Source organism: Callithrix jacchus, chromosome 12, assembly GCF_049354715.1.
Source record: "Callithrix jacchus isolate 240 chromosome 12, calJac240_pri, whole genome shotgun sequence".
In the NCBI taxonomy this organism is placed as follows: Eukaryota; Metazoa; Chordata; class Mammalia; order Primates; family Cebidae; genus Callithrix; species Callithrix jacchus.
In genome coordinates, this window is record NC_133513.1 from 49,836,494 (window position 1) to 49,845,297 (window position 8,804).

Below are 8,804 nucleotides of genomic sequence, written 5' to 3' on the forward strand. Positions count from 1 at the left end.
GTGAAAATACAGGAGGGTATTTTCACTTCCTGAAAGGAATTAAAAAAGGCTCCACAGAGGAGGTGGCTTTGAGCCTTAAAGGATAAACTGACCAAATGAAGAAGAGATTATTTTGTAAAAGGTGAAGAGCAACAGAAACCTTCCCAATGTTAACAAAAGAGAGGAAGAAATAAAATTCAATACCTGTGTAATGAATTTTAAAATTTGGAGTTAAACTTTCTCTTGGAGTCTGCAAACACCCTCTACCAGGCCTGAATAACTACATGTATACATTTAGTGCTAATTCCCAAAATCTGACCAGCACCAAGTTAAGAGAGTCATCAGAGAAGGGAGCTTTAAAGATGTTACGAGTGACAGAACCCACTTCATTGTGAAGGCATTTTGTGGGAGGGAAATTTGGCAGAGTGATCAAGAGGTGGAGAGAGATGAAAAGCGAGTCTAGGACAAGCCAATTTCTGCTCAGGCCCCCTGAGGAGGCAAGGGTGGTAAGAAGGTAGCCCAGGTGTCCTCCTGTGGAAGCCATTTCTCGAGTGTCTTCCACAGACTAGTACAGCAGCCTGGAGCCCGGCATCAAGCCCAACTCCCTGAATCCCAGATGAATTGCCACCCATTTGCTGCCTCTTCCAGACCAGGACAATAATGACATGCCTATGGTACTGGCCTCCCCATGGAAGACTGAGAACCCCGAGCTCAAGCTATTGAGAAGAAAGTGTGTCATCTCCGTTAGGTTCCTAATGCCACCCAAACAATGCATACATTGCATCTTTAAAAACGAAACACATACTTTTATTACCTCAAGGTTTCTGTAGCTCAGAGTCCAGCATACTATTGGCTAGATTCCTTGCCGAGGGTCTCACAAGGTCAAAATCAAGTCTTTGGCCAACTTAGGACCTTATCTAGAGTCTCTGAGGGAGAATTCCCTTCCAGCCTTATTCAAGTTGTTGGCAGAATTCAGTTCCTTGTGGCTGTGGGACTAAGGTTCCCATTTCCTCAACACCTGGCCCCTTTAATCAAGCCAACATGTCGTGTCAAGTGCTTCCTGAACATTGAATCTCTACCTCTTCTTCCTCTACATTTAAGGGATTACATGATTATATGTCTACCTAGATGATCTACAATAATCTTCCCAGCTTAAAGTTTCTAATTAGCCATCTTAATTCCATTTGGAAAGTCCCTTTTACCCTGTAAGGTAACCTATCTGTGGGTGTTGTAGCTCATTGAATTTCCAGTCTCAGGAATTTGATGGAATCCTCTTAGGGACAATGAGTCTTCCTATTTTGCCATCCTTCTCCCCCTGAGTGTCCATCACCTCACTACCTAATCTTATAAAAATTCAGTGCCAAGAAACTTCAGAATAAGATATGCCTTGACATTCAAAGAACATTCACCTTAGTTGGAGAGTTCAAAACAAAACATAATGCATAATCACACCGATCATCCCAACCTACAATATCTACGACCCTTTAGAGTTATACTAATGTACAAGTATTCCCCAAATGCCATGTGCTATTCCCCTGCCCTGCTTTATGTTTTTCTAGAGCCCCAGAAAAGCTAGTCTCTCCAATCTTGTCCAGCTACCTCCTCCATAATGTCTTCCTGGCTCTGACCACTTGAAATGGATGTGGCTCTCCTGCAAGTTCTCCTGGCAGTGTGTTTGCCCAGTGTAAGCACTTCTCAAACTCACTCTGGGCCATGGCATATTGTTGGCATGCCAGTCTCCCCTACAGTTGATTTACAGAAAGCCTTCATGGCTCACCCATTCTCTGAACTTGGCAATTAATTATGCTACTGAAGCCAGCACAGCATGGAGACATAAATGTTTTGCAAGTCACCCTCAAATATCTGAAACTTCTCAAGTCATAGCAGGAAGAAGAGACTTCAGATCGGAGCAAGACCTTCCTCAGTGTCTGCACTTTTCTCAATAGTATTAATGTAGGTGGGAAAAAAAAGCAGAAGCAGGATCTACATGGTCCTTGGAAAAGGTAATGCCAAAGCCATAAGTCAGAGACTCTGAATTGAGCTAGTTCTGTACTGGATTTCCTCATTGAATATTATTCAAGAATCCCTATGCCCTTGCCTGAGCCCAGGGCTGAAGTTCTCTGATGAAGAATTCAGCCTCTCGGATGTTTTGCTGAAGAAAAAGTCACTGTGCCATTGTAAATAAACATCAATAATCTAAGTTATACATCACTCTTTTGTGAGATTTGTTCAGGTAAATCAGTCCTTGAGAACTAAAAAAATAATAATAAAAATAAAAAACCCTAGCTGCCCTGACCTGGCAAAGTCAAACTTGAAGGCCTATACAACAAAGCACTGGATCTGAGAAAAGGTCCTGTTGCATGGCTGACCCACCCACCTACCTGACAGCAACGGGTCTTCTTCCCTCTATCCAAAATGCATATGGATGCTCATAACAGAAAATGGGATCTGCGCATCTCCCAAATACCAAGAGGTTGCCTGGGAAGGGCTCTGTTGGCTGGGGTTTCAGGGGGCCTAAGATTACTCCCAAATGTATCTGCCTTCCTTTCAGGAGGTAGAATCTGAGCTGAATCCCTTGCTAGGCCTGTGATTGCTTTGACCAGTAGAATATGGAGAAGCACCATTCTGAGCCTCGCAAGCCCAGGCACTGAGAAAGCCTGACCACTTCTAATTCCTCCTCTTGGAGCCTCAGGCTGACCATGTGAAAAGTCTAAGGTAGAGAAAGAGGCCAATGTGTAGAAGCCCCAGAGGTCCAGATGCCACATGGATCAGCACAAGTATCCAGCACCATCTTCAAGTGCAAAGGAACCAGCCTGCTGAGCCCCAGTCAACCCAAGAGTCATGGCTGTTGTTTAAAACACTAAGTTTTGGGGGTGGTTCTTAAGGCAGACATAGTTCATCAAAAGACCATCCAAGACCATCCCCCCTGGCCTTCTATGAAGGAGACTAACAAGTATTTACTGAGTTGGGCGAGTTCAAAGCCTTACTCTCTAGGTCTCACTGGATTCTACCAATAGTCTCCTGTATGCGGCCTGTCATAAAGGTGATATGGTTTGGCTCTGTGTCCCTACCCAAATCTCACCTTGAATTGCAATAACCCCCACATGTCGTGGAAGGCTGATAGTTTTATAAAGGGGAGTTCCCCTGCACACACTCACTTGCCTGCTGCCACGTAACACGTGACTCTCCTCCTTTCCCTTCTGACATGACTGTGAAGTTTCCCCAGGCATTGTGGAACTGTGAATTCATTAAGCCTCTTTTTCTTTATAAATTACGCAGTCTCGTGTTTGTCTTTATTAACAGTATGAGAACTGACTGTTACAAAAGGTAAGAATCAAATTGGTATTGGTTAATCAACTTGCCCATATTGCACAGCCAGCTAGAAGGAAATAGAACTAACTATACCTCAAACACAGATGCCTACATTGTTTCTCCAGTGGCCTGGCCCAGCCTTGGTGCTTCTCTCAGGCTCACTGTCTGGTCTGGCCCAAAATCCTTTTATGAATATTCAGTACTGCACACTAAAAGAGTTTCTGGGAACAGACACCAAAAAAAGTCATAAATGCAAAGACAGCTTCTCCTAAGTCTGTAGACTGCATAGCTTCTAACATAGCACTGAGCACACAGTGGGAATCTAATAAATGCCTGCTGTTTTAAACACAGATCCATCGATTACAATAAAAATAGAGCAAATTGAAAATTTTCAGAAATGTGACTTGCACCAAGATTTGTCTCTTGCGAATTTGCTCTGGCCACTCTTTTTGCAAAGGCCTGGTGTGGAAAGAACTATTTCCATGTATTTCATAGATTAATTCAATTGAGCCTCTGATGGATGAAGTGAGTTGTTGCAAAAATTTATTCGGCTTCCAAAATCTCCTGGAAGAGGAGCCTCCAGATCACAGGCCTGGATCACCCTTCCCACACTAGTTTTACCCTGAAGCAAATAGCCTGAGACTGGGGCTGCATATCCCTAGCTATTTAATTAAATTGACAGTCAGTTATTTTTTCTTAATCAATGCTGTGGTTATGTCATTTTCAAAAGCCTGCCATCTCTCTTCCAGCTTGGCAGGGTAAGAAAAAGCACAGCACAGCCAATTCATATAAAAAGACTTCTGTGACATATGTCCCCAAGTGGGACAGGAGATAAAAGTTCCAATCTCCTTCTACCGTGAACTTCATCTGGAATCTGGAGTAAATCAAGACTAAAATGTACATATTTATTAAGCACTTTCTGTGAGTGAAACACTCTGCGTGCTAAGTATTAGAGAAAATGGCAATAAAAACATCTAGTATATATTATGCTTATCAGACTGGAAAACACTTTCTCATATAAAGTCACGCAATCTTCATAACTTTTCTGAGAAACAGATACACTGATCACTGTTTTGTGGAAAACAGAGACTGTAGAAGGCTATGTAATATCCCCACGGTTACTGATCCAGTATTTCATGAGGACAAGACTTTAGGAGGTCGTTATAAGTCCAAGTTCATTTTTCTTTCCAGGATGTGATAAACTGGCAGATGAACAATGTGTAATAGAATCAAGATAGTCTGGATGAGCAGGATTTGAAATGCTTAGCCCCCTGCGTGAGTCTGATTGAGAGTAGTGGGGCACAGGGCTTCCTCGTAGACACAGAAACCTCCCTCCTCTCTGCAAAGCAGACTAGAGTGTCCTTGAGGCTTTCACCTCTCCTGGGCACTGCATCCTTACAGTAAACAAGGGGATACTGTGGTTATCCCCTTGGTGCAGAGGAAGACCTGGCGCAGGAAAGCAACACAGGTCATCTGAAGCTGCCCAGACTGCTGCCACTCCAGGAGCTGCCTCCCAAGCAATGTGGCTACATGCTGTGCTTTTCTTTGTAAAAGAGCCTCAGGGTCTCAGTGATGCAGCCATGCCAAAGACATGTTCTCCATTTCCCTGCGGACCTCTCCCCCAGAGCATACTGCCTCTTACTATGTCCAGACAATAGTGTCTAATGGGAAGAGCAATAGCTGTAGGGTCAGGGAACCTGGATTCAATTCCTGAGTGGGCTTTTTAAAACACGGCCATAAATTCTTTGACACTCATACTACTGAAAGATACGGTCTGTGTGTCCCCTGTCTTTGAAATGGAACCAACTTGTGACTGCTTTAACCAACAGAGTAAGGAGGAAGGTGATACTCGATGGCTTGCTAGGTCAGGAGATGCCTTGCAGCTCCTGCCCTTCCCACCATATAGGGATAAGCCCATGGCCGTATATAGAGGCCACATGTAGGTGCTCTTGGCAACAGTCCAAGCTGAACCCAACCTTCCAAACATCCCACTTCAGGGATCGGCCCCGACTCAGGTCACCTACAGTCATGGGAGTCCTTGCTGGCAAGAGACAAGCCATCCTCGCTGTGCCTTCCCCAGACTCCTAACCCACAGAATCTGTGAGCATAATAAAACAGTGGTGTTTTTTATGAAACTAAGTTTAGAAATGGTTTGTCATACAGCAAAGAAAACTGGAACATCTTGCTACCAGGTACCAACTGTGTTTTAAATTCAAGAGCCCCTTCTTTTTTAGGAAAAAAAGAAAATCCTGCTTCACATGATGCTGTCAAGACTAAATGACACAGAAAATGTAGATCACTAGGCACAGTGCACGGCACAGGGCCAGCCCTATGAGTGTGAGTTTCCCAGCAAGCTGAGAAAGGGATCTCAATTTGTCCTGAAAAGCAGGGCACATTTTCCATCTTGTCAGCCAACCTCCCTCACACTCTCCTGGGGCTCAGACTGTATGGGTTAGCCCTTCCCCGCCCACTTCCTCTCAGCCGATTGCCTGGTGGGATGAGAGACAGCCACGGCAGAGAGGGGTGTTTTCATGTCTGATATCCACTGACCTCTAGACAGTCTGATCTTGCCAACGGTGGGAGGCAGCTCCATGCAGCAGCCTTGGCCAAAGCCCACTGGGCTCCCACAGTGATTCAGCACAGAGTGGATGCCCACATTCATTAACATCACCAAGTAGGGGGGCTCTGGCACCTCCTCGGCCAGCACTTCTATATACATTGAATTCTGCATGAGTCTCATGATCAAAGTTCAAGTGTGACAGGCACATGTATACACTGAGAGGCTCAGAGCTAAGGAAATAATTGTCTGTGTGGGTCTCTTTCTTTCCAAGGACCAGCACAAGGATGGTCCTTTCAAGACGAGAGGAGATTCCAGGGATCCTAGGAGATGATAATTAACTTTGTGCCCCACAGTTCTGGGCCTGTGAGAGGACAAGAGGGGAAGGACAGCCCCCTCTCCCTGCGTGACCGGATGGAACCCTGCCTCACACTCTTTAAGAAGGCTCAGCTTGTAACTCATCGATGTACTATACATGCTCCCCACACACAAGTCTCTTACTCTTACAAAAATGTGAATGTTTGCTTCCAGACTAAAAACTAAATCAGACTTAAAACTAAATCAGAAAAACTATTTCAATGAGAAAAAAAATTAAGGCAAGATTAGCTAATACAATACAGCCATCTCATAAATCCACATCTATAGAATGTAATAAGTCTCTGTGTGCAATTATTCCCACTTTAGAATCTGAGAAGACAGGGATCCCCAAAAGACATAGGGTCATATATCAAAATCATCAAAATTCAGAGCAGAAAAGATCATAAGAGTAAGTATGGTCCATTTCCAACTGTTCTTACTACAGACGAGGAAATAGACTCTGGCCTGCAAGAGATAACAAAGCCTCCAATATACTGAAACAATGTTTTTAGACAAGCTTCTTCCCATTGTCATATTCCTGGCCATGTGCGGCTTTGAAATTACTCCGGAAGTTTTGGCCAAACATTCACACATCTAGAGCTTTGTGGAGAGCTCTATTCAACAGCATATTTTCTTGAGTCGCTGCTGAGTTGTGAGCATTGGATAATCTTCACCCAGACAGGTGAGATCCTTCCTTTATGGATCTGATGCTCTAATCAACAAAAACGACAAAAGTCGTTTCAGAGAATCAGTGCTCTCACGAGCATATAAAGGTGGTTTTACAGAGGGTATCAGGGTGAGGTAAGGTTAGGGATGCTGAAAGAGAACAGTCAAGAAAGGGTTATTTGATTTATGAGCTCTCATGAGACTTGGGCCTCTTCGTACACTGCTGTTGGGAAGGAAAGGCCACGTTCAATTCAAGCACCAAGATCGTGAAGGTCAATGGCGAGAAGCCAGACAAGTTCAAGTCCAGCATCTCCAGGGTCTCCGGAGCTGAAGATGAACTTGGATCTCAAGGCTCAGCTCAGGGAGCTGAATATAACAGCAGCCAAGAAACCTGAAGTTGATGGTGGTCAGGAAGCTATTATAATCATTGTTCCCATTCCTCAACATAAATCTTTCCAGAAAATCCAAGTCCAGATAGTATGTGAATTGGAGAAAATGTTTGGTGGGAAGAATGCTGTCTTTATTGCTCAGAGAATTCTGTTTATGCCAACTTGAAAAAATGATACAAAAAATAAGCAAAAGCATCCCAGAAGCTGCACCCTAACAGCCACACATGATGCAATCCTTGAGGACTTGGTCTTCCCAAGTGAATTGGGGGGCAAAAGAATCTGTGTGAAACCAGCTGGCATTCAGCTCGGGAAGATTCATTTGGACAAAGTACAGCAGAACCATGTGGAACACAAGGTTGACACTCTTTCTGGCGTCTATAAGAAGCTCATGGGCAAGGGTATTAAATTTGAATTTCCAGAGCTTCCATTGGAAACAAAAATGACTAAAGTATATTCATATTTAGAAAAAGAAAGGTTTATCTGAAGGAAGGATATTTGAGCAAATCTGCAAAATGAGACAGAGCTGAACAAGTGAAGAACACTCCACAGAGAGGAAACAGCCAGTGCTGAAGGCCTGAGGCAGGGAAGAGCCAGTGCTCACGAACAGGGGGAGGGTGGTTTGAGATGAGGATGCGGGTGAGCTGGGACAGATCTTGCAAATCCTCATAGGCCGCAATGAGATGTTTGGACCTCAATCCCAGTGCAGTGGGAAGCTGCTGAAGTCTAAGTGATGTGGTATTATTCACAGAATGCCAGCTACAGAATGGAAAATGTACAGGAAGACACAGGGCCAGGTAGATGCAGAGAAATCAGTTCAGAGGACCACGCAGTAGTCCCAGAAACAGACGCGGCTTGGACCGGAGTAGAATCCATGGAAACAAAGAGGCAGCCGTGCTCTGCCGGATACTGACCACCATCAGTACCTGCTGAGGAAAGACTAAGCCTGTCTACCCCATCTCCAGTAGGAAGGGAGCAAAGGCTGTCCCTTCCAGCATCTCCAACAGGTACCATTCAGGTCAGCATGGAGGAGGCCCACTCCCCACTGAGGCAGCCCATCTAGGGACAACCATAGGGCTTTTCCATTTAGCCAAAAGCAAATGCCAGCAAGTATTCACATTCTACTCATCTACCTTACTGATGTGCAACCCACTCGAGTGGCCAAGTAGTAGTAACCAGTATACTACTGCCTTCAGCCAAGGAGCAGATGCAGTCACTCACTGGCATTTCATGGAGTAGTGGCGCTTGGACTATCATGGCAGCCTGGGTTCTGCTCAGACAGGTCTGTTTTCAGTCCCATCTCAATCAGACAGTTGCCCTTGCAGAGACAATCTCCGTCATCACCCTGTACAGTAAAGAAGGCACCACTCCCAGAATCTAGCAGCAGAACTGGCTGGTAGGTGGACACAGAGAGCATGAGTGTTCAGAGCCAGACCAAGGAGCAAGGCAATGGTTGCAAGGCTGGCTCATGACTGAGTGCATGAGCAGAAAGGACCTCCTTCCAAAGCTGGAATGTGGGTAAAAACACAAACTCTAGGTGAAATGAC

The 8,804-nt window shown here is 44.8% G+C and overlaps 1 pseudogene; it reads left to right on the forward strand.

Moving 5' to 3' along the window:
* Positions 1-6,178: 6,178 nt before the first annotated feature.
* LOC118146083 (small ribosomal subunit protein eS7-like) lies at positions 6,179-8,170 on the forward strand (annotated as a pseudogene).
* The last annotated feature ends 634 nt before the right edge of the window (positions 8,171-8,804 follow it).